The 9,965-nt window shown below is 39.2% G+C and overlaps 1 pseudogene; it reads right to left on the bottom strand.

Annotated features, from left to right (window-relative positions):
* Positions 1-3,071: 3,071 nt before the first annotated feature.
* On the bottom strand, positions 3,072-5,049 carry LOC102855226 (annotated as a pseudogene).
* Between the last annotated feature and the right edge of the window lie 4,916 nt (positions 5,050-9,965).

The following is a 9,965-nucleotide window of genomic DNA, read 5'->3' as shown; positions in this document are numbered from 1 at the left end:
TTTCCATTCATTCATTGTTGCACTTTTCTCCCTGCCCACCCCTCCCCTCCAGTTCACTCTTCTCTTTGAAAAGAAAAAAGAAAAGTTTCTTTATTGGTATACAATACCCCACCCCCTGCCGTGAGTATGCTTCACTATGCAACCTTCATTCTGAACTCTTGTGATAACCATAATACCCAATCATACGTCGCCTTTAATCTGTTCTTATAGGACCATCATTGTAGAGCTTGTACAAGGATTCAAGGAGGGGAGGGGGCTTAAACGAAGGGTCATACAATTTCATGGGTGGAGATGGATTAGAAAGGAAAGGGGAAGGTCTGGTGTGAAAAATAATGTAAATGAAGTTTATGAACTTTGTATGTAAACCAGTAGAAAATAATTTTTTTTTAAAAAAGAAAAAGGAGCAATCCAATCACAAAGTAGGCACCAAGTATGAATAGACATTTCACCAGAGGACATTTAGATGGCAAATAAATATACAAAGAAACGTTCAAAATCCCTAGCTATCAGAGAGATGTAAATAAAAATTACTTTTAGATATCTCACCCCAGCAATAATAGCAAAGTTCAACAAGCCAGCAAACAAGAAATGCTAATATAATAAAAAAAATTTTTAAAATGTTAATAAAGTTGTGGAGAGATTGGAACTCTTAGTCACCGCTGGTGGGAATGTACAATGGTACAACCACTATGGAAGGTGGTCTGGCACTTTCTCAAAAAGTTGGAAATAAATAATGTACATTGCACTGAAACTGTTTTAAAAGAATATATGATTAGGTATTATTTGCATGACAAGAGTCCAGAATAAGAGATGCATAGCAAAGTGAACTGGGGAGTGGGGAGGGTGGGGGAGGAAATTGTGCAACAGTGAAAAACAGTTTTTTCCAGGAGTAAAATGAACTGGGCTAGGAAGGAAAATGCACAATAATGAATGAATGGAAATCCAAGTGCTCTATAAACTTAAAATCTCAAAATAAAAAAAAAATTAAAAAACGAAATATTCTCTGGTTCGACACTTTCTGGTTCCTTCTTATCCTGGTTGTTTTGGTGTCGCCCCCTCCCCCAAGTGCTGTAATTTTATCTATTGTCTGCCTCCAAGTCTTTGTGAAGCTGTTGTCTTTTTATTATTTTGTTTTGATTTGTCTGACTGAATTTTGAATATGTGCTCTGCAGCTTTCTAGATTGGAAATTGTTAACATTTTTCCTCCCATCTTTTAGTTGGTGTGTTAGAAGATGGAGATGAATGTACACCTCTCTGTTTACTGTTCATGTAGAGTAGCTGAGGACAGATTGGACTGGTCTAGGGTAAAGTCTTCCACTGATCGGTTGGAACAGGAGTCAGTCTTTACTCTTGTCCAATGGGTGAAGCTAAAGGAGGCATGTGTGTGGCTGGGCTGTGAGAATACTGTTGCTTGTCTGTTGCCAGGTGGGACAAAAACAAACAAACAAACAAACCCATGCAAGGAAAGGAAAAACCCCAAAATAACAAACATCAAAAACCAAGATCAGATAGTAAAATAAAGAAAATCCAAAACCGAGTGGAGTTTGAAAAGGAAGACTAATCAGATTTTGTTGTTGTTTAGTACCATGAGTTGACTATGACTCATAGCAATCCCATAAACAATGAATCTGAACTTTGCCTTATCCTATGCCATTGTCATGACATACTTGAGCCCTTTGATATAGTCACTGTGTCCATCCATTTTGTTGAGGGTCTTCCTCTCTTTTTCAGTGACCTGCCACCTTTCCAAGCATGATATCTTTTTTCCAAGAACTGGCCCCTCCAAACAGCATGCCCAAAATATGTGAGATGAAGTTTTATCAGCCTTGCCTCTAAGGAGCACCTTGGTTGCACTTTTTCCATTGCATATCTGTTTGTACTTTTGGAAGTTCACGGCATATTCAGTACTCTTCTCCAAAAATACATCTTTTTTTTTTGCTTGATCAAGAAGGTTTTATTCCCTAGAACAATGAGGTTTAAATCCAATTTAATATAGAGGCATGTGGCATTTGTTACATTCAAATAATGTTTAATATATAAGATCTATTTGAACATTAAATATTCCATGGCACCTCAAATTCCTGATGCTAAATTTTCATCGCCAATTTATTCACCATGACCCTTAAAGACCCTTGATATATACTGGCAAAATTTCAAATAATATATCAAATACTAAGTAGGGATACTACTTAAAAGTGAAAGGACTACTTCCTTTAATCAAGGAAAAAAGAACCCTAAGAAGATGCAAAATATATGGACTAACTTCATAGGTGTACCCTTGATATCATGCCACACACATATGATAATGTTCCCTCCGCTACAGCTCTCTAGGTTAAGTCTGACAGAGCACCTGACTTTAAGAAACAAACAAACACACAACCAGTGAAACAGACATGGGGAAAGATATGCACATTTTGAAAGTATTACATTCAACAGCTGTTACACAATCTGGCCATTTTTAGGGCTGTCTAACAATACTGTTAATCCAGGTGAACTATTTAACCAGATTTAATAGTTGATTGATTAATAATAATAGATTCCAAGTTAAACAAGGCATGTATACATTAAAGAAAGCAGTACAGAAATGTACTGTATATGAACTGTTTACAAAAACATACAAAATGTTGGATGGCACAAAGGATACAGTGCTAATGTAAACAGATTGTTTAAGCTAAATGCTTAACAGAAATGGTCCATCCCTATAACTAACAAAGAATATTTAAGGGACATAAAATATTTCCTATAAAAATAATGCTATATGGTGTAGAGTACTTTATTCAGTGTATTTTAGGTGGTATTCATATGTTCATTTTTCTTCTTGTTGATTCAGTGAATATATCTCCATCAGGTTTCCTTTTTCATTCCATCCGAAGCTCCAGGAAAATCTAACTTGCTAACAATCATTTAAAGCGAGAAGAGACAAAAGCAGGAGCAGCAGCAGGAGCAGCAGCATTATGGGTACCAGCTGGGACAGTGTGTGCTTGCAGGTGTCTCTCAGAAATGTGCTACCTGTCGCCAGAACTTGTGCTATCGGCTTATACCTTGGTACCAAACAACTCACTGAGGTCACTTCACAGAGCTGTTGAGGTGATTTTTTTAATACCTCTCCGCTGAGCAAGAGTGGTGCGGTCTACTGGTTCCAAAACTGGTGACTGGTTACGGTTTAAAGCAGAATATGTAGCTGCCATGGCACCCTTGACGAGGTGGGGTGCATCCTGTCTGTTGAGTTGGTACTGTGGCAGTTGGTCCCAGTGGACGATCCAGGGATGTCTGAGCACAAGGGCAGCAGTTAGTCGCTGATGAGGGTCTACATGAAGCATCTTTGACACCAAATCCTTTGCTGTATCTGAAACAGAATTCCAGTAACCACCACTGAGTGAGAATTTTCCACTACCTATTCGAGCCAGTATTTCTTCTGGGGTATCATCAGGACCATTTGCAAATGGAGTGTAACCAGTGAGCATTGTATAGAGGAGGACACCAAGACTCCAGATATCATAAGCAGCATCGTAGCCTTGTCATTTTAAAACCTCTGGTGCAACAAAATTTGCAGTGTAACATGGGGTCATAAGGAGACCGTTTTCAGCTCTGAGTTGTTTTGCAAAACCAAAATCACAAATTCTAATAGATTCAGGATTACCAGATTCATCCACATAAAGAATATTGCTGGGTTTCAAGTCTCTGTGAACCACCCCTTGTGCATGAAGATATTCCACAGTTTTGGTTATAGTAAACAGGACAGCACTGGCTTCTCGTTCAGAGAAAAATTTCTGCCTAAGAATTTTATCCAGTAATTCACCACCTTTCATCAGTTCTGTTACAACATATACGTGTTTTCCATCATCATATACATCCTTCAGAGTAATAATGTTTGGATGCTGGCCATAACGAAGTAGGATTTCAATTTCTTCTGTTGGGTCTCTCTTGCTTTTATCAATAATCTTCACCGCAAACTCCATGTTTGTGGCTTTATGTATACATCTCTTGCAAACAGAATAGGAGCCAACTCCAATATCTTCTTTGATTTCATATCCATCCATAAATTGAATACTGTTCCTGTGCAGCTGCTGAACAATTGAATGCACACCAACTGTCTGCATAGCCTGACTTTCATCATCTGACGTGATCGCAACAAAGCTAAATCCCCGGAAAAGCTGACGTGCATTAGCACTAGGTGGAATGTCAGGTGAATCTTTGGGAGTTTTTGCAGTAAATTCAGGATCAAAATAGAATGTATCTTCAGGCCTGCCAGTTGCAGGTTTAAAAGGTGGATGAATTTCTCTTCTGTATAGTTTATTCCAGTCTATCGTGGAGAAAAATGAATGTCTTTTAATTTCTTCAACTCCATCTGGTCCTGCGCCTAATCTGTTAGCAGGATTTCGCTTGAAAAGCATTCACAAAAGACTCTGCGCTTCAGGACTCAAAAACTACGGCATTTCAAGTTTGGCCTTAAGAATCATAGTCATTGTTTCTTTTCGATCTTTTCCTTGGAAAGGTAGGGTACCAGTGAGCATTTCAAACATCAGCACACCAAAAGACCACCAATCAGCACATTGAGTATGACCACAACGATTAACTACCTCTGGAGCCATATATTCCACAGTTCCACAAAAAGAATAGGCCTTCTTCTCATGGTCAATAGACTCTTTACTCAAGCCAAAATCTGTTAACTTGATGTGACCTTCTTCATCAAGAAGTATGTTTTCTAGTTTCACGTCTCTATAGATTATTCCCAGGCTATGTAAATGGTCTTAAAGCAAGCGCAAGTTCAGCCAAGTAGAATTTGACATCTTCTTCTGTGAACATCACCTCTTTGGATAAGCGTGTAAACAAATCTCCTCCCCTGAGAAAATCCAAATTAAGATACAGCTTCCCTTCAGTTTGAAAAGCATAATGCAACTTGACAATAAATGGATGATTAACTTCTACCAAGAGATCACGCTCCATTTTTGTCCGAACACGATCTCGAACTTTCAATGTGGCCTTCTTCAATACTTTCATGGCATAAAGCTGTCTAGCATCAGAGCCTGAGATTTTTTTAACTAAGAAAACCTTGATTGAGGATGTTAAAAGTTACAGCTTGCTTGGCTCCACAATCAACACTCTTGGCACCAGCAGTCAGGAAATCAAAAGATGAATTGTATTAGGTAAATTTGCTGTCAGCGACATCTCCAGAGTACTGAGAAGTAATAATAACAGTCTAGAAACTAAGGTGTGCCTGATCCAGTCCATGGTCTTCACAATTACTTACATCATGAGCTGGACAATGACTAAGAATGATAGAAGAACTGATGCCTTTGAGTTGTGCTAGAGAAGAGTCTTGAACCACTAAGAAAACAAATAGGTCTGCCTTGGAGAAGGTGAAACCAAGTTTCTCCTTGGAGGCTAGGATTTGAATCTCTGTCTCACATACTTTGGGCATTTGGTCAGGAGGGACCAATCCTTGGAAAAGAACATAATGCTCAAAGGGTGGAGGGACAGTAAAGGAGAGGAAGACTTTGGATGAGATGGATTGATGTAGTAACTGGGGCAATGGGAAGAGGTGTGTCAGTGAGACTGACTCTGGACAAGGCAGGCTTCAGAGCTATTGTACATAGGGCCACTATGAGTCCCAGGCGACTAGATATCACATAACAAAAACAACATTGTATCTCGCAGAAGTGTTTTGGAGTTTTCTTTGTTATCGTCTTTGTAAAAACAATTTTTTACAGCATATTCTTCCTATTTTTTCTCATTCATTCATTTTTGCACATTTTCTTCCCTGCCCATCACTCCCACCCACAGTTTGCTTTTCTCTTGAAAAGGTAAGAAAAAAAATTCTTTTCTTTCATTGTTATACAATCCCCCTCTCTCCCAAGTCCACGGTCCACTTTACTATGCATTCCTTTTTCTGGAATCTCAACAGTTCTCTCCCTCATCTGTTTCAATGAAGTATACATTATTTATCCCCTCTTTTTTTAGGTTCTCCTCAACCCCAATGTCAGTCCCGTTTTACAACAGTGGCACTATGCAGCATTTGTCCTTTTGTGACTAAGATATTTCACTCAGCATAATGTCCTCCAGGGTCACCAATTTTGTATTATATTTTATGAGTTCCTTGTTTTTCAATGCAGCATAGTATTCCATTGTGTGAACACACCACAGCTTCTCTATCCATTCATTTGTTGATGGGCACTAGGGTTGTTTCCAACTTTTTGCTATTGTGAACAAGGCAGAAATAAACATGGGTGTGCATATATCTACTTGGGTGGCAGTTCTGGTTTCTTGAGGGTATATTCCCAGTAGTGGAATTGCTAGGTCAAATGGTATTTCTATTTGCAGCTTTCTGAGAAAGCTCCATACTGCCTTCCATAGTGACTGCACCATTTTACACTCCCACCAACAGTGAGTAACGGTTCCAGTTTCTCCACAAGCTCACCAGCATTTGTTGTTTGCTGCTCTGTTAAATTTTGCTATTCTTACTGCAGTGAGATGATATCTCATAGTTGTCATGATTTGCATCTTTCTTAGAGAGAGGGATTTTGAGTACTGTTTCATGTGCTTGTTAGCCATATGAATGTCTTCTTTGATAAAGTGTCTGTTCATATCTTGTGCCCATTTTTAAGTTGGGTTGTTTACCTTTATCTCGTTGTGGCACTTGAGTATTCTATAAATTCTAGATATAAGTCCCTTATCAGACATGTCATTGCCAATTTTTTTTTCCAGTCTGTGGCTTCCCTTTTTACCCTGTTGGAGAAGTTTTTGGATGTGCATAGAGATTTGATTCTTAGAAGGTCCCATTCATCTATTTTGCATAAGACCATTATTGTAAAAATAGAAGGATAACTAGTAAAACACGTATGGGGACCCAAGGCAGAAGGGATGGGAGCAGAAGGGTAAGGATGAGTAGGGGCAAAATCAGAGTTTTACAAGTTGGTGGGTGGCGGGAGGGGTAAAGTAAAAAACAAGAAGGGCTACAAATACTGCCCCTACTTAGACACAAATTATCACCTCATGAGATTAGTTTTCTTAACTCTAGGGTCATTGTCTCATGTTGTTGTGTATTGTCAGAGGCAGTTAATCACATAAAAGATTGTCCATCCTTCTCCCCGAGCAGGTGGTAGATTGGAACCACATGCCTTTGGCACTGCAGCATATTTTCTTACCACTATGCCACCAGAGCTCCCTTCACAAACTCTATAATGATGGTTGATTTAATCCAATTAACCAGTCAACCAGCATTACAGAGTTCTTATTTATGTTCAACCTACTTTGGTGAGTTGCATCTAGAGTCTTAAAACCTTACAAATGGCCATCTAAAATGGCTACTGAATTTGTCTAGAGCAAAAGACAAAATAAGAAACCCAAGAATCAGAGGACGGTGACTGAAGGATTCATTGTATCCTTGAGCCACTCTTAAGACCAGAAGAAATAGACAGTGCACTGCTACCTTTACCAAACATTTGCTTGACTAATGTAACTCAGGTGGGTTGACACTGTGACTGCAGCAATGGGCTTGAGTGTGTCAGAGATTGAGGATGGCATGGGATAGGACAGTGTTCAGACAGGTTGTTCATAAGGTTGCTGAGACATACACAACAGCATCTAACAACAACATTAACTTAAATGTTTGCAATAAGTAAATCACTGATTGCAGAGAACTCAATCATTCTATATTTGACCTTACTTCTATGATCAAGACAGTAATTTCCAGCTACCAGTGTTTTTTCCTTGGTTCAGACTTTTGAAATCCAGTCACCAATTACTATTAATGAATCCTGACTGCATGTTCTAATCATTTCAGCCTGTAGGAGTTGATTGAAATCCTAAATTAATTTATCTTTGGTTTTCATTGTTGTTAAATATAATTGAATAACAGTTGCATTAATAGGCCTTCTTTGTATGCATAGTGATAGTATCCTATCACTCACAACAATGTATGTCAGGATCAATATTGTTGTTGTTTTTATGTGCCATCGAGTCGCTTGCGACGCATAGTGACCTTATGTACAAGAGCTCTAAATGCTCTTCTATCCTGTGCCAACCTAGCCATCTCAAACGCACTTTTTCCCACCACTCCAGTCACAGAATCGATCCATCTCATCAAGGGTCTTCCTCTCCTGCGCCGTCCTTCCACTCTGCCAAACATGATGTCCCTCTCCAAGGACCAGTACCTCCTTGTAACATGCCCAAAGTATGTCAGACGAAACTTCAGAATCCTTGACTCCAAGAAGCATTCCAGTTTCACCTTCTCCAGGACAAACGTGTTTGTTCTCCTAGCAGTCCATGGTACATTCAACACTCTTCTCCAGCACCACAACTCAAAGGCATCAATTCTCCTTCTATCCACCCTATTCACTGTTCAACTCTCTGATGCATAGCACATAATTGCAAAGCCTATAGCCTGGATCAGGTGCACCTTAGTCTCCAGTCTGACGTAGTTGCTCTTCAGTACTCTTGAGAGGTTCCTCACAGCTGACTTTCCCAATGCAATTCGTCTCTTGATTTCCTGGCTGCTGTTACCAAGAGTGTTGATTGTGGAGCCAAGTAAACTAAAACTGTTAACTATCTCAATCTCTTCACCATCCATACTGATGCTGCCAATTGGCCCAGTGGTGAGAATCTTCATTTTCTTGATATTAAGCTTCAGTCCATATAGGAGGCTGTAGTCCTTGATCTTCTGAGGAAAGCGCTTCAGCTCCTCCTCAGTTTCAGCAAGCAGGGTTGTGTTATCTGCAGATGGAAGGAGTACACAGAGTCACTGTATCAGAAGGACTTGGCTGACACAGAAGAATTTCATGAAATGACATATGAACAAGAGCCTATGGTGATGAAGGAGGAAGTTCAAATTGCTTTGAAGGAATTGGCAAAAAACAAGGTTCCAGGAGTTGATGGCATACCAATTGACATATTTCAACAAACAGACACTGGTCTGGATCTGCTCACTAAATTGTGCCAAGAAATCTGGAGGACAGTCACCTGGCCCACTGGCTAGAAAAGATCGATATTTGTTCCCATTCCAAAGAAAGGTGACCCACCAGAGTGTGGAAATTATCGAACAATATCATTAATATCACATGCAAGCAAGATTCTGCTGAAAATGATAAAAAAATGTTTGGAACAATATGTCAACAGAGAACTGACAGATGTGCAGGCTGGATTTAGAAGAGGTCGTGGTACTAGGGATATTATAGCTAATGTTAGATGGATCTTAGCAGAAAGCAAAGAATACCAGAAGAATGTCTATCTGTGTCTCATTGACTATGCAAAGGCTTTTGACTGTGTGGATCACAACAAGCTGTGGCTGACTCTGAGAAGAATGGGAATCCCAGAACATTTGATTGTGCTAATACGAAATTTATACTTGCACCAAGAGGCAGTTGTCAGAACAGAGCAAGGAGACACTACATGGTTCAAAATCAAGAAGGGGGTTCGTCAGGGGTTCTGTCTCCATACCTTTTCAATCTGTATGCAGAACAGATCATCCGAAATGCTGGGCTATACGAAGAGGAATGTGGCATCAGGATTGGTGGAAGAATCATCAACAGGATCAATATTAAAAAGGTCTTTTTGACCAGGCATGCAACAGAGTAGATAATATGATTGTCTAATTCAAAGAGGTCAGTGCCAACCCATCTTAGTTCACTAGTGCCTTGAATGTTGACTTAGGTGTTCCATTTCATTTCTGATAACTTCCAATTTTCCAACATTAATACTTTGTACATCCCATGTTCCAATTATTAATGGATGTTTACAGCTGATCATTTTCTGTCTTCCACTCTAACGGCTCTAGTTGTAGTGCTATATCTAACAGTATCCCTCTGTTGTTTTTAAGTTTTTCAGAGGCCAATCATTCCAGAAGTGGTTGGACAGTTCTTCTTTTTTCTTTTCTTTTTTTTCCTTTTTCTATAATTATATTTTATTAATTTTCATAAACATTTACAGAGATTTTGGGCTTCCACTCATTCATTGTTGCACTATTCTCT

The sequence above is a fragment of the Elephantulus edwardii genome, unplaced genomic scaffold (genome assembly GCF_000299155.1).
Source record: "Elephantulus edwardii isolate Elephantulus edwardi_28Jun2011 unplaced genomic scaffold, EleEdw1.0 scaffold00708, whole genome shotgun sequence".
In the NCBI taxonomy this organism is placed as follows: domain Eukaryota; kingdom Metazoa; phylum Chordata; class Mammalia; order Macroscelidea; family Macroscelididae; genus Elephantulus; species Elephantulus edwardii.
The sequence above is the reverse complement of the archived record's forward strand: the minus strand, read 5'-3'. Positions and strand labels throughout refer to the sequence as shown.